Genomic DNA, 23,782 nt, shown 5'->3' on the forward strand with positions numbered 1-23,782 from the left:
TGCAAGTAAAGAAGGTTAAGAATAAAATTGCGGTTAAAATATCCCGTTCTAAAATATGTCATTATTATAAATATATTTAAGACAATGAGTTACGTGAAAGTTGTGTGAAATTTCATTAGGTCAGCCTCCAGCCACTGATTCATTGTCTGTGTCGCTTTGTGTGCAAACCAATAACAACAAGAGCGCGCTACGATAGCTGCAGGGGAAGGGAGGGGGTGGGGTGGGGAGGGGGGTGGGGGGAGGGCTAGATCACTGGTTATGAGGTATTTTTTAACATTCAGGAAGACGAATGGTGATTTGTAAGTAACTTGAAAATGTTTCACTTTTAACCCTTTTAGAAACGTAGGTAACACCGGCTTTCAATCATTTTCTTGAAGGAAAGACATCTGACTATATTATTTCCTCTCCCTGAAGGCTAGGGGGATGGAGGGAGGGGGTGAGTGGAAGGGGAACGCGACTACTCCTCGCCACCACACACAGGCGCCCTTGAGTAGTAATGCTCATATTTGAACACAGCCCAGATGGATGAATATTCTTCTAGCACAAATGGGGAGAGATTTTCGCCACATACATGGATTCGCATGGATAGCATGGATCTTGTCTAATTGACATCTCTGATTATTGAGTCAGTGCTTGAAATTCCTCGCGTAAATCAGACTAACATCATGTAATGGGTGCAACTTCACAACGGAATAACAGAAAGTGAACAAGTAAATACTCTGGCCAAGGAAGCCTTATGAACTGGTTCAGCGAAATGTGAAAAAGTGCAGAGATATGATGTTCTTTACAACTTAAGGATTATAATCAGCGGGCGATGTTAGCACAGTTTTACGAAATTAAAGGAAGTCACAATCCCGCTTTGGTGCCTAATCTCCCATTACATCCATGGAACCAAAACTCCAGAAACACCAGAAATGCTGGAGATTCCGGAAATGTCGACTTTTCTTACATTATAATATATAGAATATGTTAATTTCCTTAGATCGTTTACGTAAGTTCATTTTAAATGGACGTAACAAATAATTATTTGTTTTTGTAGTCTGAGACTGGCTGTGTGGGTGGTGCCCGAAAGCATTAATAAATTAAAAACAAAAAAAACATGGCTAGTAGAAAGTCCAAACTGCTGCGATTTGACAGTTCTCTACGATCATAAAGTTTTGGTCTGCGTCAGCGATTATCGAGCAGGGCAACAGTAGAACGTTTTATCTCACTAGGAATGCCTATGACGAAGTAAAATGAACTCGCAGTTCAGCTACTTAAGGGCAATAGTTATAATCGTTTAATGTGTAATAAATAAGGCGAAAGCTAGACTTAGGTTTCAGAAGGAGAGTAACACCAGACACAGCCATCCACTCCACATCATAGCTCACGAGTCTGTGGTCTTCAACAAGGAAGCATGACAGCAGCCAACGAAACATTGTGAAACGCGATTGTAAAGTTCTGCCTTTTCTGTATGAATCGTGCTAAAGTAGCTTACATGGATGTCCTTGAAAAAAAATCGAAATAGGATTCGTAGTTCGCTGAAGCAAGTATGCACCACATCTAGGTAGACAAGTCGCCTAATTCCCGTAATTTCCCCGGAGAGGACCGATGAGCTCTGTACACCATGTTCACTGACAACCAAGATGTGTTCGATCAGGTTCAGATCTGGAAAGTCGGAAGACCAACATATCAACTGTAACTGAGCACTGTGTTCATTGAGCAGCTCCATCACACTCCCAGCCTTGTGACATGGCTCATTATCTTCTTGAAAACTGCCACTGCAGTCCAGATGGGAAACATGATCGTCACGAAGGGGTGTACGTGTTTGCAACTAACATACGATACTCCTTGGCTGTCATAGTGCCTTGAACAAGCTCCACTAGACTCATAGATGCTCACACAAAGCTCTGATTCGAAATAGTTGATCTGCAGTTACGTTCACGACTAGCAAATATTCCGTAGAGCTGTATTCACCTCTCAATGCAGCTAATCTTTCGCCTGTTTAATACACTTTGTTTCCAGCTTAATGATGCTTTAAGTGAGTATTTTGCCTGCTATGGTTGATCTATAATTCCCTTTCCCGATCCGTCCTCCTACAATCAAAACATTCCTCTCAGTTGCGTAAGTTGTAGTGCCCAACCTTGCCGTCCTCTACAGAAATGTTCCAGTAGCTCATTCAGTTTTTGAGCCGTGGCGCCGTTGAGTTACTACACTGTTCTAACTCGCGCCACTGGCTAAGGTGTAGTATGGACTGTCCCCATTGCGGTCCCACTGCCAATATCTATCAGGAAGAACTGGTATCTGTGGGTTGTGTCCTTAAAAGGTTTTTGCTTGCCGATATACAGGGTGGTTCATTGGTCGTGACCGGGCCAAATATCTCACGAAATAAGCGTCAATCGAGAAAACTACAAAGAACGAAACATGTCTAGCTTGAAGAGGGAAACCAGATGGCGCTGTGGTTTGCCCGCTAGATGGAACTGTCATAGGTCAAACGGATATCAAGTGCATTTTTCAAATAGCACCCCCATTTTTAGTACATATTGGATTAGTACGTAAAGAAATATGAATGTTTTAGTTTGATCACTTTCTTCCCCTTGTTGTAGATGGCGCTGTAATAGTCACAAACATATGGCTTACAATTTTAGGTGAACAGTTGGTAACAGGTAGGTTTTTTAAATTAAAATACAGAACGTAGCTACGTTTGAATATTTTATTTCGGTAGTTCCAATGTGATACATGTACCTTTGAGAGAACACATGCTGTTACAGCGTCATTTCCTGTAAATACCACATAATGCAATAAGTGATCGAAATGATGTCCGTCAACCTCAATGCATTTGGCAATACGTATAACGACAATCCTGTCAACAGAGAGTAGTTCACATTCCGTAATGTTCGCACATGCTTTGACAATGCGCTGACACATATTGTCAGGCGTTGTCGGTGGATCACGATGGCAAATATCCTTCAATTTTCCACAAAAAAAAAAAAATCCGGGGACTTCAGATCCGGTGAACGTGCGGGACATGGTCTGCTGCTTCGACAACCAATCCACCTGTCATGAAATATGCTACTCAATATTGCTTCAACTACACGCGAGATGTGTGCCGGAGTTCCATCATGTTGGAAGCACATCGCTATTCTGTCATGAAGTGTAAGATATTGTAGTAATATCGGTAGAACATGACGTAGGAAATCAGCATACATTGAACCATTTAGATTGCCATCGATTAAATGGGGGCCAATTATCCTTCCTCCCATAATGCCCCACCATACATTAACCCGCCAAGTTCGCTGATGTTCCACTTGTTGCAGCCATCGTGGATTTTCCGTTGCCCAATAGTGCATATTATGCCGGTTTACGTTACCGGTGTTAGTGAATGACACTTGGTCGCTAAATAGAACGCGTGCAAAAAATCTGTCATCGTCCCGTAATTTCTCTTGTGCCCTGTGGCAGAACTGTACACGAAGTTCAAAGTCGTCGCCATGCAATTTCTGGTGCATAGTAATATGGTACGGGTGCAATCGATGTTGATGTAGCATTCTCAACACCGACGATTTTGAGATCCTCGATTTTCACGCAATTTGTCTGCGACTGATGTGCCAATAAGCCGCCACAGCAGCTAAAACACCTACTTGGGCATCACCACTTGATACAGGTCGTGGTTGACGTTTCACATGTTGCTGAACACTTCCTGTTTCCTTGAATAACGTAACTCTCCGGCGAACTGTCCGGACACTTGGATGATGTCGTCCAGGATACCGAGCAGCACGAATAGCACACGCCCGTTGGGCAGTTTGATCACAATAGACATACATCAGCACGATATCGACCTTTTCCGCAATTGGTAAACGGCCCATTTTAACTCGGGTAATATATCACCAAGCAAATACCGTCCGCACTGGCGGAATGTTACGTGATACCACCTACTTATACGTTTGTTACTATTACAGCGCCATCTATCACAGAGCGAATAAAGTGGTCCAACTAAAACATTCATATTTCCTTACGTACTACACAAATATGTACTAAAACGGTGGTACCTATATTAAAAAACGCAGTTGATATCCGTCTAGCGGGTCAACCATAACGCCATATGGTTTCCCTCTTCAAGCTCGACGAGTTTCGTTCTTTGTAGTTTTTTTCGTTTGACGCTTATTTCGTGAGATATTTGGCGCGGTCACTATCAATGGACCACACTGTATATACGGGGACGCTGTCCCGAGAGAGAGAGGATGAAGTTTGGGGATTGGTGGTAGCGTCGCGACGAGAGGTGGTTACGAGGTACGAGCGGCCGAAGCCACGAGCTGCGCAAGGAGGGCCTGTGCAGAGTGAAGCTACCGGAGTACTTCACCGGGGTCAGCAGGCTGACATCCCGTCGGTTGGTTGGCAACATTCGTGTCGGGCGACCGCTCGTGCTCCGGCTGCGCTCTTCTACCTGGCTTTCAGCGGCATCACTCAGTAAACGCTGCGACACACCGTGGATCCATGGAAATGTTTGCTGATAAATTGGAGTAACATTCTGTAATCCTCGTGGTGATTTGTGACATTGTCTACCTGCCGTCCTAGTTATTTTCTGGTTTATACCCGACCCACACAGTTTTACTAGGTCGTCTCTTTGGTCTAAAGTATACGCTGTAGTATGTTCTGAGACATTAGTTGCCGCTTGGAAATATGTCCCGCTATTATATTTCCTTTCCTTTCTCGTTTGTACCCGATTCTTAATGTTCTAATGTATCAACTCCTTTGCGGCAATATAGCCGGAACAATTGTACAAAGGCACAGGTGGCCGTTAAACAAAAGAAAGACGTTGTGGTTAGATTAAGATGCTAAGCGGTCTGATTCTATTATTGTAATTGCATATCTCAGTCATTAGTAAGTTATAAAGTGAACAACCAGTTGTACTAAGCAGTTCGTTGCTGTGTTAGAAAGACCGGGTCGTTATTGGTTTATTTTAGCTCGATATTGTGGCTTAGCCGAGTGAGTGTTCTTGTAGTAAGTGTTCACAAGTAATGTTTAAGACGTTCCATCAGAGCGGTCTTAGATACTGACAATCTGTCTCCAGGGCTGCAGTCAAGATAAAATCTTCAGAAGGGAGGGGTTGGAATCCAATCTCACCTTTGCTGCCGATTGAAATTAAGAGCTTGATTGCTTTGAAGTAAGCCTTATCATTGTCATATTGTTTCCTAATCTGTTTCACTTTTAAGGACAAGTGCGCATCTTAACCCCGAACCTCTCGACATACAGTTTTCAAATTAAAAGATGTCATCTGTTTTGAGTAACTGAATCACTCTTATCATCAGTGGTGCTTACATAGTTTTCATGTGTTGCAGAAAGGCATATGATAAGACAAACTGTGTGCAGTACGATAGTAAACACTGCTGTTTCACCGATAACGGGTGGGCTGCAGGTCCGACCGTCTTGTAAACATTATCACATTGTTTGATATTTTCTAATACAGCACTTCAGATTTCTTTTGTAAAAGCTTACTCAACTTAAGGTTTAAAGAGAAAAGAATTTTGCAGATTTCTTCATTTTGTTAAAGAAAATTTTATGGTTATATATTATTAAGTAAACAGGTTGTGTGAAAAGAAAGTTTTATTGGTGGGTCCTCCCCCTTTTTCCTTAGTTTCAGTAAGCACAACGTCTCAGTTTTCACTGTTAATTCTTTCGGTTAGCAACTGATTTCGGATCCATAGTGAGATGTGACGCGGAGTACTAGGAAGTTACTTCTCTAGACCTTTCTCGATGATTTACGCCGCTAATTAACATAAATCACTGCTGGACAGATGTTTTAAGGATACTTCAATAGTGTATGGTACGTAATAAGGATATTAATGAGTGCGATGAACAATGCGCTTGGTTCTTACTTGATGTTCACCTTGAATTCTGCTGTGAATACAAAGAGGATTCAGAAAGAATGGAAGACCAATCACAGCCTGACACGCGGGAACGTAGGGTGATGATCAGCCCTACTGGGCGTAATCAATTCGGATTTCGTCTCTGTATTGGGTTTACAGCAAGCGGACCGCCTGTCGATGTTACTCTCCACCTCCCGCCACCGTTGTTTATCGACCACCATTGTGTTCAAACATGAAAGGATCCTTGGACACAAAGCACCGCGGAAAGGACTGATTGAGTGTGTGGGTGCTCTCATTGGCGGCCACATTTTTTTCAGAAGATTAAAGAGCAGTAAAAGTCTGGCTAGGTAATCCCATCAAAACGGAAGTGAATTCATCCAACAAGGGCTCTGATAACTTCTATCGAATAGTCGAATCGTATTTAAAACCTTATAAAGTATGCAACTTTTTTCTTTGTTCATTAAATGTACACGTGCACACACACTCTCCTCTTCTGTCAATATCTCCGGCCCCAACTCATCTTCTCCAAATTGGTTCATGCGATTTTCAGTTGTATGATATCCACCAGAACAAGAGAAGAGGCACTTTACCCACTTCAGCCTACGGAGTCATTTATATTAAATGACGATGAAACCAGATTCTAAAGTTTTCGTACTGACAGATATATCCACGATCAATAAAGTAGAAGAAAAAGCCCCACTATAAAATCTGTGGACGATTTGTCAATGCTACTATCGAAGCAAAATGAAAATATGGTTAAAATTTCTGACAAGACTGGAACAGCAACCGTTGGATGAAACATTCAGATGCTTTCAACGTTCATAAAAATGTTATCTTCAGAAGAAATATTAACAATTGGGTTACGTATGGCGATTGTACATTAAAATTTAGCTGAAACACATCAGTGAGATAAAAAATTTCACCTAACATAATAATGAAAACGTGCAAAATATTTATTATTTCACCACCAATGTACAGTTGATACGTCTGCAGTAAAAATTCGCGTAATTGTTCAGTATAAGACTTGCTCAACTTATCGCAAGTCGGCAAGAATAGTGCACAACTAAAAAAAGGGCTACTTAAGAAACCCCGACACAACATGTATGAACAAGTATTACATACTTTCTTTAAATGCCTCGTATGTACTGTTGGCATTAAATTCCAGTGTATTTTTTGTGCTCGTTGGGGCACTTCACACGTTTTTCTTCAGGGACATAAAAAACTGTCGTTTTTTGACTTGTGTCACTTATCTTGCCAGAAAGCGATGTACACGGTCCAGTGAAATTGTGACCAATGGCTATGTTCGATGTCAATGAGTAATAACCACTCACGTATGTCCGGTGGCAGTACCAGGAGTGGAAGGTATTTAAAGAGTTTCCTGGGACTAGGAAACCAGTACAGTAGTTATTCTAACGTGGAAACTGAGCGATCGATCTAATGTCTCATGCAGTACGATTATCGGCTTTCGGATGAAGAGTGGAAGTACTCCAGAAACGTCTGGGTTTGTAAACTGTTTGCGTGCCGCCGTGGTTAAAGTGCACTGTGCACGGCGAAATAGCGCTATCCTACCATAGACTTACTATATAAAAACTAGACCGCGCATTGGCGCTAGTGTCGCGTCCCCACATTGAACGTGACAGTAGCCGCCATTTGCAGGGAAACGGTGCGTAAACATGGTTCGTTCGTGTTCTGCTTTTAATTGTAACAGTAAGAAAAGAAGCAAAAACGAAGACGGATACAATGTTACATTTCACAGGTCAGTCATTTCTGGTTGTTTGTTGCTTTCTATTACTTGTATATAGTATTTTCATGGAGAAATAGTACATCATGATCGTTTGTTTTTGTTTAGAATTCCCCTTACAAATGATTTTCTAAATCGGAAATGGATTGTTGCTACTCGGAGAGAGAACTTCCAACCGACAGCAAATTATTTGCTGTGCTCTCTTCATTTTGAAGAGTACTGTTACATGGAAAATTATGTAAATAGACGTCAACTGAAGGACGATGCTATATCGACAGTATTTGGATCTCCAACTCATTTGAAAAAGGTATAGAGTTTGCAAAGCCAATTAATTCAAATGCTAAATGTAGGTGACAGCAGATTGTTCTATAGCCTAACCTGATGTCTATATTTGTACCTTATACTGTATCTAATAAACTTCCTGCTACAGAAATTGGAAGTTATATAGGGAAAAAGTTGCAGTGTTAGATTACAGACAAAGGTACTTTGTTGCATGTAAGTACTTACATTGTATTTGCATTTAAATTACTAAAAATACTAACATTTAGATTTTTAATCAAATATATATTAAGTATGACTCAGAGGTAGGTCAAATAATTGCGTTTAAATACTTAATATGTATTGTCAGGTGGTGATTATACTTCGTAAATGGTCAAATATTTGATCAAATGTTGCAAACTCAACCACTTTCACAGGTGCTATCAGTGTTAAAAACTAATGTGCTAATGAAATTCCTACGGTATTTAGAGTGATATGGGTTATTACAATTAATCATACCAATATTCGAGTGGAGACAATACTGTGCTAAACAAAAGCAGGCCTAAGCGTGCAAAATGTACACAGTAGCCGGCAAGAAGCAAACAGGACCTGACAGCAAAATTATGTTAATTAAATAACAATCTTACTGTCTGCTACTTTAAAAGTTTCATGTAATTATCTAATGCAAATACACTCCTGGAAATTGAAATAAGAACACCGTGAATTCATTGTCCCAGGAAGGGGAAACATTATTGACACATTCCTGGTGTCAGATACATCACATGATCACACTGACAGAACCACAGGCACATAGACACAGGCAACAGAGCATGCATAATGTCGGCACTACTACAGTGTATATCCACCTTTCGCAGCAATGCAGGCTGCTATTCTCCCATGGAGACGATCGTAGAGATGCTGGATGTAGTCCTGTGGAACGGCTTGCCATGCCATTTCCACTTGGCGCCTCAGTTGGACCAGCGTTCGTGCTGGACGTGCAGACCGCGTGAGACGACGCTTCATCCAGTCCCAAACATGCTCAATGGGGGACAGATCCGGAGATCTTGCTGGCCAGTGTAGTTGACTTACACCTTCTAGAGCACGTTGGGTGGCACGGGATACATGCGGACGTGCATTGTCCTGTTGGATCAGCAAGTTCCCTTGCCGGTCTAGGAATGGTAGAACGATGGGTTCGATGACGGTTTGGATGTACCGTGCACTATTCAGTGTCCCCTCGACGATCACCAGTGGTGTACGGCCAGTGTAGGAGATCGCTCCCCACACCATGATGCCGGTTGTTGGCCCTGTGTGCCTCGGTCGTATGCAGTCCTGATTGTGGCGCTCACCTGCACGGCGCCAAACACGCATACGACCATCTTTGGCACCAAGGCAGAAGCGACTCTCATCGCTGAAGACGACACGTCTCCATTCGTCCCTCCATTCACGCCTGTCGCGACACCACTGGAGGCGGGCTGCACGATGTTGGGGCGTGAGCGAAAGACGGCCTAACGGTGAGCGGGACCGTAGCCCAGCTTCATGGAGACGGTTGCGAATGGTCCTCGCCGATACCCCAGGAGCGACAGTGTCCCTAATTTGCTGGGAAGTGGCGGTGCGGTCCCCTACGGGACTGCGTAGGATCCTACGGTCTTGGCGTGCATCCGTGCGTCGCTGCGGTCCGGTCCCAGCTCGACGGGCACGTGCACCTTCCGCCGACCACTGGCGACAACATCGATGTACTGTGGAGACCTCACGCCCCACGTGTTGAGCAATTCGGCGGTACGTCCACCCGGCCTCCTGCATGCCCACTACACGCCCTCGCTCAAAGTCCGTCAACTGCACATAAGGTTCACGTCCACGCTGTCACGGCATGCTACCAGTGTTAAAGACTGCGATGGAGCTCCGTATGCCACGGCAAACTGGCTGACACTGACGGCGGCGGTGCACAAATGCTGCGCAGCTAGCGCCATTCGACGGCCAACACCGCGGTTCCTGGTGCGTCCGCTGTGCCGTGCGTGTGATCATTGCTTGTACAGCCCTCTCGCAGTGTCCGGAGCAAGTATGGTGGGTCTGACACACCGGTGTCAATGTGTTCTTTTTTCCATTTCCAGGAGTGTAGCTCGCTGTAAACTCGCTCCACCTTGTCAGGAAAGAGCGTTACTTTCTTAAATTTCGCGTCCCTATGCAGGCGTATTTCGGAAATTAGGAGACTTGATTCATTGAAGTATACTTTTAAAATAGACTCGAATACTCAGTATTTTTTTAAACGAACATGTGTTTAATTTGTGCTTCGATTTGCTCTTGTTGCGTATCATGTACCTCAAATCACAACCCCAGTACTAGGATTTATCCCTGCAAATGGCGGCGATCAGCTGCTTCAATTGGGGAACAGTTGCCTCGCTTCTCCGCTACGGCGTGTTAGGGGCTTGTATCCAACCGGCCTTGAGGTAAAGTGTAGTGCATCGCGGGCCATAGATGACAGGGGTGAATGATGGCTGCGTGGATGTGTACGGAGGAATAGACGTGCAACTGCTGAGAAACCGCCCACCTACATGAATCAAAGGGCTGCCAACAGTGTCGCCGTTCAGCGAACGCGTGGGCCTCCGCAGCAAGCGCTTGGTTCAGGCACCCATGTTGACAACTGTCCATCGGCGACAAAGGAAGTTATACACAGCTCGTAGCGTAGGTGGGTGATTTGACGATTACCAGAATGAGTATACCGTACTCCCCTGGCCATCAAACTCCCTGAATTTAAATCCAATCGAGAATCTGTGAGATCACTTCGATCGGGCTTTTCACACAATCGACTCACATCTGAGAAATCTACAACAGCTAGCCTCGACAATGAAGTCGGCATGGGTCCACGTTCCTGTCGTTATCTTCCACGTCGATATTCAGTCTGTTGGCTGGTGGTCACATTAATGTGACTGGACAGCGCAGAACTGGCCAAGCAACATTCTCTAAAATTAAAATTAAAACCAACAAAAATAAGAGCGCAAGAGGAAATCAGCTATTAAATGCATAGAAGAGAGGGGCTAGATGTACAGTTATCACTGAAGGCCTCAGCGCATAGGGATAGAGTCTGATGTTGTTAGAAGAAGAAATGGAGTTAGTATGTAAGACTTACAGGACTCGACACTCATTGAGAGAAGCGGTAACTAAACTACTATTGAGATGCGTTTCAGGATTTATGAGTGTCGAGAAATAGCACCAGACTTTCTGAAAAATACTATCCACACAATCCTGAAGATGGGAAGCGTAGATAAGTGTAACAGATATACCACAATTAGATCACCGACTCAAGCATGAAAATTGGTGACAAGGATAATATGCAGAAGAATATAAAAGGAAACTGATGATCTTTTATAAGACGAACAGTTTGGCTTTACGGAAGGAAGCCAAAGAAGCTTTTTTGCTATAATGGAAGGAAAACGTAAGAAAATCATGATACCTTTATCGGCTGTAGACGTAAAAGAATCGTTTTACGACGTACAATCGTGCAAGATGTACGATGTAATACAAGAACCAAATGGGAAAAGTAAGAAGGGTGACCAACAATAATGTGCTTCTGTCTTTCGCCACTACAGATTAATCTATACATCCAAGAAGCAGCTACAGAGAAAAAAACAATGGTTTCGGAGTGATACTGAAACTTGAGGTTCAAGGACATCAGTCATAATCATCACTTGACTTGGTTGTCGAGTATCGTTTCAAACAGACGTGTCTTCCATGCGGAGGTCTAATTTCCGAATGGTGTGGCTGTAATTTGGTTTAGATTCAAGAACGTAATATCCAGTGGCATGCACTAGCTTTGGGGAAAGTGGGATCTCATTCAGGGAATATTTTTAGTTTTTGTTTGTAAATTTTCATACCTGACCATGTTCGACTATTAAGGTACTGTTACTTCATTATCTCGCTGATTCAAACGCAGACCTGAAGTAAAATTTGTTTGTTCATCTCGACTGCATGCTGCGTAAGTAATAACGCACATATATACTCAAAACATAGCTGTTTCGTATGCAGTAAAAGTAATAGTAGCACACAGACGCTAGTATGCATGAAGTTATAACATACAGAAAAGTTATAACATGCATAATTTCAGATTAAGGTCTAAAGGTTTCAGAGAGATACAAAAAGCCACACCGATAGAACTAAGGAAGTAGAAATCTTAAAACTAATATTAGTCTCAGCGTAAAATTCACATTTTAAAACGGAAATTTACAGCTGAATAAAAGCATAAAACTTTAATGTGGAAATTATTGACATGAAGAGAGGACGGGAAGACAGGAAGTGTGTTGAAACCTCCGGGATTAACTTCCACGTCGCTTCAGGGAGCTTCGGAGGATCAAAACTGCAGGGGAATACAGGGAATACAGAGATTGGAGGTATTCAACAAGTTCAAATGGTTCAAATGGCTCTGAACACTACGAGATTTAACTTCTAAGGTCATCGGTCGCATAGAACTTAGAACTAATTAAACCTCACTAATCTAAGGACATGGCACACATTCATGCCCGAGGCAGGTTTCGAACTTGCGACCGTAGCGGTCTCGCGGTTCCAAACTGTAGCGCCTAGAACCACACGGCCACTCCGGCCGACTATTCAACAAGTAATTGAATATGTATGGTACGATTACATCGTTTACATATTTTCAACAAGTACTTGATATTTGGTATTGTTATGGAACTTACCTATTTATGGCTCTATCAGATCTTCAGAGGTCGTCAATAGGACGGTCATTTCAAGCATTTTCCTTCGTTAATATGAACATGCGGTGTCCGTTCTTTTCGACATGTGCGGTGGAAATAACTCCACTCATATATACCATGATTCGCCTCTAACGACAATGAACTTACCACCTTCAGGGCGGATGCACATTTAAGTTCGAGCGACAGCGGGTATCTAAAATTAGTGAGCACTGAGGACATAGGCATGGACTGCTGATACGTAGAACTAGTTAGGAGTGTGAGTCGATCGAGGAGCATACCGAGGTAGTCCACGCGTTTGCGATAAACACTGTGCCCCAATGGCGCAGTGGCTGAAGCGGCTGCCTTGTAAGCAGGAGATTCCGGGTTCCAGTAACAGTCTGGCATACATTTTCACTCGTCGACGCTTCTCATTAAGCTGATATCATTAGTTCCTTATCTTTTCTTTCCTTCCTCCCCCCCTCCACCATCAGTTCACATACACTCCTGGAAATTGAAATATGAACAACGTAAATTCATTGTCCCAGGAAGGGGAAACTTTATTGACACATTCCTGAGGTCAGATACATCACATGATCACACTGACAGAACCACAGGCACATAGACACAGGCAACAGATCATGCACAATGTCGGCACTAGTACAGTGTATATCCACCTTTCGCAGCAATGCAGGCTGCTATTCTCCCATGGAGACGATCGTAGAGATGCTGGATGTAGTCCTGTGGAACGGCTTGGCATGCCATTTCCACCTGGCGCCTCAGTTGGACCAGCGTTCGTGCTGGACGTGCAGACCGCGTGAGACGACGCTTCATCCAGTCCCAAACATGCTCAATGGGGGACAGATCCGGAGATCTTGCTGGCCAGGGTAGTTGGCTTACACCTTCTAGAGCACGTTGGGTGGCACGGGATACATGCGGACGTGCATTGTCCTGTTGGAACAGCAAGTTCCCTTGCCGGTCTAGGAATGGTAGAACGATGGGTTCGATGACGGTTTGGATGTACCGTGCACTATTCAGTGTCCCCTCGACGATCACCAGTGGTGTACGGCCAGTGTAGGAGATCGCTCCCCACACCATGATGCCGGGTGTTGGCCCTGTGTGCCTCGGTCTTATGCAGTCCTGATTGTGGCGCTCACCTGCACGGCGCCAAACACGCATACGAACATCATTGGCACCAAGGCAGAAGCGACTCTCATCGCTGAAGACGACACGTCTCCATTCGTCCCTCCATTCACGCCTGTCGCGACACCACTGGAGGCGGGCTGCACGATGTTGGGGCGTGAGCGGAAGACGGCCTAACGGTGTGCGGGACCGTAGCCCAGCTTCATGGAGACGGTTGCGAATGGTCCTCGCCGATACCCCAGGAGCAACAGTGTCCCTAATTTGCTGGGAAGTGGCGGTGCGGTCCCCTACGGCACTGCGTAGGATCCTACGGTCTTGGCGTGCATCCGTGCGTCGCTGCGGTCCGGTCCCAGGTCGACGGGCACGTGCACCTTCCGCCGACCACTGGCGACAACATCGATGTACTGTGGAGACCTCACGCCCCACGTGTTGAGCAATTCGGCGGTACGTCCACCCGGCTTCCCGCATGCCCACTATACGCCCTCGCTCAAAGTCCGTCAACTGCACATACGGTTCACGTCTACGCTGTCGCGGCATGCTACCAGTGTTAAAGACTGCGATGGAGCTCCGTATGCCACGGCAGACTGGCTGACACTGACGGCGGCGGTGCACAAATGCTGCGCAGCTGGCGCCATTCGACGGCCAACACCGCGGTTCCTGGTGTGTCCGCTGTGCCGTGCGTGTGATCATTGCTTGTACAGCCCTCTCGCAGTGTCCGGAGCAAGTATGGTGGGTCTGACACACCGGTGTCAATGTGTTCTTATTTCCATTTCCAGGAGTGTATTATGTAGTACAGCTGCAGATTTCGTGTGGTGTGTGTTCTGTGTGACTTGTCCGTAAGCCAGATACCATGCATTCATATAATAGATTCGGCTGGATGGAGAATTATTCCTCAACTTTCAGTCTGCATACACAATTACGTTCGACCTTCAGTGGGAATGTATAATTAGCGAGCATAGAGGACTTGGATGGGAACTATGAATATGTGTCACTAGGTAGGAATGTGAGTCGGCCTGGGAGCGAACCGACGTAGTTCATGCGTTTGCGAGATATACTGTGTCCTGATGGCGCAGTGATTGAGACAGCTGCCTAATAAGTAGGACGTCCTGATTTAGCTGATGTAATTAGTTCCTTTTCTTTCCTTTCTTCCCCTTCCACTTTTGGTTTATATTATGTATTTCTTGGTGTTAGGAGGCCGCAATTTAAACCCTGACATTGATATTCATGGAATAATGAAATACGTTTTCTTTGTACTAATATGTCTAAGAAGTTCGTACCATACTGTACTCTGACCGTCTGCCCTTATTTTGCGCGTATTATCAGTTGTCAGAAAAGTGACGTAACGTCTTATTCAACACACGGCTTCAAAAATTTGATCATAATTTTGTTAAGGCAATAAAAGGAGTTGCGGCAAAGAATGGACGTGGATTGTGCAAGAATTAATATTTTGTTTGGGCTCTAAGGTAAGAACTGTAGAGATGTGAAACACGATAGGTCATCGACTCGTTTATATTACAAATGCCCTTTGTATGTGTTTTGTCTAAACGGGATGACTAATGGTTATTTGCTTAACATGGAGGCGAATGTGTGAGTGCAGAAAACCATTGGCGTAATATTGTACCAAAGAAGTATATTTTCGTAGACTTCCTGTTTGTGATGTTATTCAATCTGTATATTGAGCAAGCAGTAGAGGAAACAAAAGAAAAGTGCGGAGTAGGTATTAAAATCCTTGCATAAGGAATGAGAACTTTGAGGTTCGCTGATGACATTTTTTGTAACTCTGTCAGAGACAGCAAAGGACTTGGAAGAGCAGTTGAACGGAATGGACAGTGTCTTGAAAGGAGGATGTACGATGAACATCAACAAAAGCAAAACAAGGATAATGGAATGTAGTCGAATTAAGCCGGGCGATGCTGAGGGAATTAGATTAGGAAATGAGACACTTAAAGTTGTAAAGGAGTTTCGCTATTTGGGGAGCAAACTAACTGATGATGGTCGAAGTAGAGAGGATATAAAATGTAGACTGGCAATGGCAAGGAAAGCGCTTCTGAAGAGGAGAAATTTGTTAACACCCAGTATAGATTTAAGTGTCAGAAATTCGTTTCTGAAAGTAAATGTACGAAGTGTAGCCATGTATGGAAGTGAAACGTGGACGATAAATAGTTTGGACAAGAAAAGAATAGAAGCTTCCGAAATGTGGTGCTACAGAAGAATGCTGAAGATTAGATGGGTGGATCACATAACTAATGAGGAGGTATTGAACAGAATTGGGGAGGAGTTTGTGGCACAACTTGACAAGAAGAAGGCTCCGGTTGGTAGGACATGTGAGGAATCAGGGGATCATCTAATTAGATTTGGAGGGCAGCGTGCAGGGTAAAAATCGTAGAGGGAGACCAAGAGATGAATACACTAAACAGATTCAGAAGGATGTAGGTTGCAGTAGGTACTTGGATAAGAAGAAGCTTGCACAGGATAGTGAAGCATTGAGAGCTGCATCCAAACAGTCTCTGGACTGAAGACCACAACAAGAACAACCTGTTTGTGTAATAGTTACCTCAGATAGAGGCGTTTATTGTTTCCACCGGTGCTTAGTGTTAGACGGTGCCATCTGCAACGCTGAGTCCGATAAGTAGAAGCGACCCAGAAAGACCTGTGGTGGGAGGCACTCGTTTCTACGATCTTACAGTCGTCGTACGCTTCTGCGCAGGTGCACCCCAGCTAGGTAACAACTTTGGAATTGGTAAGGGACACAAAACAATGGATGATATTTAACTATTTATTTGTCTTAACAGTGGTTTTGCGTTGCTAAGTGAACTGTGGCCACTAGTTTTTGTGTTGGTCAGATAATTGTTCAAACGTTAGAGTGCGTATGATGTGTCAGTGAGCAAATTCCATAAATGAAATCTTATTTGACGATAGATTCGCGTATTAGATGGAAGTAAAACAATAAGTCTAAGAAAAAATTGTACACACTATTGACTATTGCTGCGGATCCTCAACGTTGCATCAACATTCTGAAATTACGAAGGCACTTTTCGTTGAAATGAGAGCAAGAGTATGACTTCGAAGTTGCCAAAGACTTAATAACAAAATTTTATAAGCACATATAATATTTTGTATTAGGACAGAGACTAAGGGACGGTTGTCATAAACTGAAGACTGTTGACACCACATTTAAATATCTAAGAGACTGGCAAAAAAGCCACTATCTACATATATTCTCTGGATGATGTGCACTGGAAACAGATCGAACGAAACGTTAACTATGGCTGCCCAATGGTTTCCTACTGACTTCTTACGGCTTGGTATCACCGAAAGTCCAATCCAGATTGTCTGAAATCATGTACGGGATCATAGTTCAAAGAATATTCCAAACATCTCCTCATCAAAGTGTTTCAGAACTGTAACCGATCTTGTGATTCAACAGAAAATTGTGGAACCGAGTCGTCACTTCCGTACCCAATAAATATGATTTTCTTTCTGTTGTTTTGCTTTGTTTGGCTTGCTTACGAACTTTTTGTCCATAACTAACCCTGCTTCGCTTCTAACCTCACAAACCGAGGAAAAATGGCTGTTCTCATTCCCTTCATTCTTTGATATCGATTTCTCACCATAAAAATCCGACATAATTTCATGAGTTCATTTTTCCTGAAATCTGGCCATAGTGGACACTTTCATAATTCAATCACTATCGCTATAAAATCTACACAGTAGTACAAACACATCTCGGACATTTATGAGGTCTGATGCTTCAAAGTGAGCAATCATATTATGAAGTATTTTTCATTCTTCAAATGAGATGTTAGACTTTATAATGGACTGTCCTATTTTTGTGCTCTAGCACATTGCAGACGAACATATAATCTGTTTGATCTAAAACCGTGTTTACATTATAACACTAAGGCATAATCGACACCCCGTTTAATAAATTGCAGTGCGCGTGTGCCTGTTACGGTTAGACGTAGTGATAAACCTTTAACGTGCAGTCTGGACCAAATAGAACATCTGACCTTCGACCATGACCTCTCTACCTATTCTTTCTGGACTCCTTCCCCTTTCCTACGCCTTCCCACTTTCCTCCCTCATATCCATACCTTTCCAATATTTCTTATCTATACCTCTTCTCCAACTTTCACTTTTCGTCAGTCATACTCTTATAGTAAACAGCCGACTCAAAGAGTTACTAAGTGAATTGTGTTACACATATTTAACCATTCCAATAAAAGCTCATTAATTTACAGGGATGTCACCACCTGCTATCACATTCTTCAACTCTATCTTCAGCCTCAGAGCTCTCGTGGAAATAGCCCCATTAGAGAGGCTGTAATCCAACTGTATTACACATTTAAGTTTCCCTGCCACATTTCAGTGTTTTATAAACCATAAAAATGAATCAGCCACTTAGCTTCCCATGATCAGAAAGGGCTGGGGGCGTGACACCATCACCTGGCTTGTAGCTATGACATTTGTGTAATTGTCTGCCTTTCAATTTTTGACAAACATATAATGTCCTTGTCTGCACACAACGAAGACCTTACATATGCTCTCTCTGAAAACTGTCACATGGTATCATGTTCACAACTGTACATCTGAATGACGAGCTTGGAATATTCTGTCTGCCACGCGGGTTTAAACAGCTATGATAGGTATAGAAAAGATAAACATTGAGGTATGTGGCTCATAATGTATTGTAGAGGATTTCAGTTACATTTTCATGACACATAAATTACCTCTCTTCTATATCTAAAACCACTGCGTTAGAGTTGTATTTTCATAATATATTTACAACCAGTGAGCTACATTTTCATTATCATAATATATGTAGGCTCCTATTACATTTACATAATACATCTGTAACGAGTTTGTTACATTTTCAGGGTGTGGCATGACATCATTCTTCTCCTGTGGTGATGACAGTTGTTTGACTGTCCACAGCTATCCAGATTGGAGCAAGCGTAATGACATGTAACGAGATAAGACACACAAAACAACTGACTCCCATTTTGGTAACGTAAGAGAATACCTGCTAAACTCACAGAGACATTTACCTTCTGTGATGGGTTCGTAGTAACAGCTGAAATTCTCCTATATCTATTTACATTTACTGCTTTCTTTCACTGTCAGTTCCCAACCTCATAACCCCTCTCCTCGATAATCGAAATACCATGTAAGAATATTGTGACTGTTCCCAAATCTTTCACGTTTGTGAATCGCACCTTCTGTGTCTGTCTTTCAACTGACAAGATGTTTCTGTATGCAATATTCCATCCCGCAACTGTCTATTTAACTTAGTTTTCTAAACCCTTCCTTATTCTCATCGACTCAAACTTCCGGCAACAATGGTCATTTCAGAAGATCCTCTTCAGTAGATATTACCTCATTATCATGTGACTTATTGTCCATTTTATTTAATGCTAGCGAGAAAAGTAACTGTTAAAGAAATTCATTTGGGTTATTCCAGTTAACATAGTCGTTATGTGCTAATGATTAGCTTGAGGCTGTCTTTCACATCTTCAACATCAAGTTCACTTGATTCATCTCCATGCCTGTATATTTCCATGCCAAAATATGTTTTATCTCTCAAGGATGACGAAACACTTTTATCATTTGCAGGCGTAGCTCCATAACAGGGCTAGTTTTGTCTTTAAGCAGTGGTAGCTCTATGAACTTTAGCATAGTTTTGAAGACATCATGCTGTTTAACAATTTTCGTTGGTTTTATTTTAAACAATAGGTCATATTATCTTTTCACTACCGAGTATCTTACATTGTGAACTATGCAGATTACCAAAAAATCACAAATCACTTACATTCTAGATATTCGATCAGATCTCATGTCACACACAGTAGCTTGTGTTTTGTGTAATAGGTTAATGCAATTGATGCTGCCAATCTGCCTCCCAACTGCGTAATATTTTTTGTAGGCCTTCTTCATCTTCATCTTCATCATCATCTTCCTTATTGTAGGCCGCTTCTCTCCCAGTACCTCCACATTATTCTCTCCTTTTATGGCTTTGCTTCGATTTGAAGTATCTGCGTTAGCAAAATAGAATGGCAGAAAACAATTCCGAAAACAATGTTTCGTACTTACCAAACGAAAACAATAAAACAATCTCCAAAGGTACAACCGACTCGATTCCAACTGCAGATCAACACAATTACAAAATAACAAATAATAAAATTCACAAGTCTACAATGTCAAGAGGTTCATCAACTGTACCAAGAGATTGGACAGCTAGAAGAGGCGTCTGGCCGTGGATGCCGGGGAGGCAGAACTGTATCGTTCCAAGCAGTGACTGGAACTGCTAGTTCCTGGCAGTGCACAACCTTATATAGCCGGTGGTCAGATGTATCTGCCGGAGCTATTCGCGAGCATGTTCCTCCCGTACCAAAGTAGTTCCTGGGCTAGCTGCGACCTCTGGTGAAACTGTTCTGCAGGCTCTGCACACGGTTAGCGGTCTCAGGCATCCGTTGGTGGAGACCTGGTGTTGTGTTATGTTGTGGCCGCCGGTAAGTATTTGTTTTGACAGCACAGACGATGTAAGTTTTCCTGGTGAATATACGCCCTGTGATGCAGGCATCCCGTGGTGGTTAGACAAGAAGTGGGATGCCAATGGAGTAGGAGCTACAACGTCCCAAGTGGGTGACCGCAGCAGACCTCCCCCTCCCCACCTCCACCCCCGAGGGGGAAGTGGAAGGCCCATCTTGACGTTTGGCCCAGGGCCCTGGGCGACAGGAGACTGGGGGTAATCACAGGTGCAGTATCCACATCTGTGGGCATAGGACCCTCTGCCAGAGGGTCAAACTGTGGTGTGACTGGCGGCGATAGCAGAGGTGGCGGTTGGGTGGGGAGAGGATAACTATCACCCCCAAGGGCCAACAGCCCTGGAGATGGCAGATGAGCCAGCTTCGGATGACACTAGGGCCGAAGCTGGTTGGTGTGCTTCCAGCACACTGTGCCATCGTCGAAGGTGACTGACACCTTAGTACCGCCGATGGGGGATGAGATTCTGGTGGTGACCCACTGAGGATGATGCTGGTTGAACACCATCACCCACACCAGTTCCTGCAGAGGAAAACAGGACCATGGCAAATATGGTGGAGGTTGGCAGGGAGAAGACAGAAACAGGAGAGACAAGTATTTCAGCTGGGGATGACCCATCCTGAACAATGGTTTGTTAGGAGGAAAGGAAGAGCATTCATTGTCCAGGGAATGTGGGGGATGCAGTTTCGACATCTGGACTTTCAGTTAATCCGTTACATGCAGAATGGAAGCAGGCAGTATGAATTAACTGGATGCCCTGCGAGGCGCTGAAGGAGGTCAAATCAGCAGATGTAAATTTAGGGCTGTTGTCAGTCTCCCACATCTACAGAAAGGCCTGAATGGCAAACATATGGGAAATATCTTGTATGGTATGGGTGGAAGTCGTGGAAGACATGTAGGAAGCCCACTGCCAGCGTCTACAAGGTTAAGTCAGGAGGAGCCACGGAATGGGCCCACCAACTCCTAGTACAAATGGGACCAAGGTGAAATAGCAGGAGGTACAGGAGGCCACAGGAACAGGCAGTGACTGAGCGCTGTCTGGTGCTGTTGGCAAGAGGGATATGAGACCACCATGTGGGTGACGGCAGCGTCCATCTCCCTCTAGCAGACATGCTGGCAAGCAAGTCATTTCGTCAGGATAGTCCCCCAACGACCAACTTGCAGGAGCTCAAAAGGCCCACTGGTGGATTGACAGCTTCACCACAATCCCCCAACGATCATTATCACCCAAGATGAGAAGGACCCCATCTCCGACAGACAGGTCCTCATGATGGTGCCAGTATGCCTAAATTTCTGGCAGCAGCAGCTGACGATGGTCTGATGGCCACCGATGCTGTACGTGGTGCATCAGCACCAGGAGTGTTAGGTCATCTGCTGTGTGACACGCAGCTAGCTTTGCATCCAGTGGCCAATCAGCGACTGCCTCGGCAACAGCGTCATCCAGGTGGATGCAGGCACCTGGTCAGCATCAAACTCTGGGTCAGCACCCACTGGGAGATGAGAGAGCAAGTCTGCATTGGCATGGAGAGTTATGGCCCAAAAACGGATGTTATAGGAATATTCCATGAGGAACAATGCTCAGTGCTGGAGGCGGCGAGCAGTCCGCATGGGGGTGGAGGCCATAGCGCTAAACAACGAGACCAGAGGCTTGTGATCAGTGCGTAAGGTGAAGAAACGGCAGTAGATGAAAGAGGGGAGTTTCTTAAGCCCAAATAATGATGGCCAAGACCTCCTTCTCAAGTTAGCTGTAGTTATGCTGAGCGAGGGATAGTGTTTTGGAGATGAAGGCCACTGAGCGCTCGGCTCCATCGATGATATGAGACAAGATGGCCGCCACACCATAGCTAACACATCAGCAACCAAGGCGAGAGGCTTGCGGGGGTCATAAGGGACAAGGCACGCTGTCTTCAAGAGAGAAGAGTTCAGATGACAGAACGCCCTGTCACAAGCTGGCGACAAGTCCCAGGGAACTCTTTTATGGAGGAGATGGTGAAGTGGTTCCGGTAGAGCCATGACATATGGGATAAAACGGTGGTAGTAATTGATTTGGCCTGGGACTGGCTTGAGCTGGGAGATGTCCTTTGGGATTGGCAGCTGCTGAAGAGCCTTGACATACTGGGGTGTCAGTCTAATGTCACTAACACACTCAAAACATTGCCTAGGTAGGTCACCTGTGGAACAAAAAAAGACATTTCTTCTTATTGCAAGTTAAGCCAGCACCCTCAAGAACCTGGAAGAGGTGCCGGAGGTTCCAGGCCAAGTCCAGGGTGGAGACGCCTGTGACTAAGGTGTCATCAAGGTAGTTAGCTGTCCCTGGAATGTCTCATCAACGTTTGCAAGTAATGCTGGAAGTTGCCACAGCGCTGGCGAGCCTGAATGGGAGGCGGTTATAACAGAAGACCCAAAGAGTAGTATTGACTGCCACAATCGTTTTCGAAGACTCGTCCAAAGGCAACAGGAGTTAGGTGTCTCACAGGTCAATTTTGACAAACACCTTGCTGCCAGCCAACAGGACAGGATGTTATCAACGTTGCGTATGTGACAGGATTGAATAACAGACTGAGCGCTGACAAAGGCTTCAAAGTCCCCACAAATGCGAAGATATCCTCTCGGCTTCTCAAGGACCACGATGGGTGAACTAGAGTCAGGAAGCCTTCAGCCTCCAGGCAATGAAGCTACTGCAATAGTTTCTCATGGAGGGCAAATGGTACAGAGGAACCTTGTGGAACCTCAGTATCGCTGAAGGGAGGAGTACAATATGGGCTTCGAATCCAAAGACTCCCAGAGATGTGGTAGATAACACGTTTGCGAAATCACCCAAGAGATTCTACAAGTGATTGTGAGCCTACAATGACTGGACAGTTAGGCCTGAGTCACTTATCTCGAGGGTCCGGTAGGGGAAAAATTTCATTCCGAAAAGGTTGGAGGCCTTGGCAGCAGCGAGGACCAAAACGTGGGCTGCGACATTGTGAGTGAGGTACTGGACCTGAGCCCAGAACCACCCCCGGTGTCAGATGAAATCGTTGCTGTAGCTCTTCAGGTAAGAATGGGACGGACAAAGTGACAATGAACCCAGCTGATGGTGGGAATCCTCATCGGTGTTGCTCACAGAGGACCCCGTATCCACTTGAAAAGCGCGAAGAGTGCCGTTCAGCCGCATAGTCAGAGTGATCAATGCTGTCGTGTGTGGAAAAAACGACTGCACGAAGGAAATTGAAGGCAGCGGGTTCGTCTCATCCACCATGGAGTCGGAGATGTCGACAGCAGTGTGGTCTACGGCCATCAATGATGACGACCAACAGACATAGACTCTGTGACCCTGCTTTCCGCATCTGGAAGCAGTATTCTTGCCTCTGATGTGTGACCAAGCACTGTCTATAGGAGGGCAATCGTTGTCGAAGTAGCTGCTGCTGCTGTTGCCGCTGCAGCATCTGTTGGCGCAGGTGGGAACTGGCGCCCTGGTCCTGGAGGGCTGGAGCGACTGCAGCTTGGCGCAGCGGCGGCGCCTGAGGTGACTGGAACCGGTGTCGCGGGTGGCTAGCAGCGAAGACGTGCACTGAGGACTGCAGCGT

The sequence above is a fragment of the Schistocerca cancellata genome, chromosome 8, assembly GCF_023864275.1.
Source record: "Schistocerca cancellata isolate TAMUIC-IGC-003103 chromosome 8, iqSchCanc2.1, whole genome shotgun sequence".
Taxonomy (NCBI): Eukaryota; Metazoa; Arthropoda; class Insecta; order Orthoptera; family Acrididae; genus Schistocerca; species Schistocerca cancellata.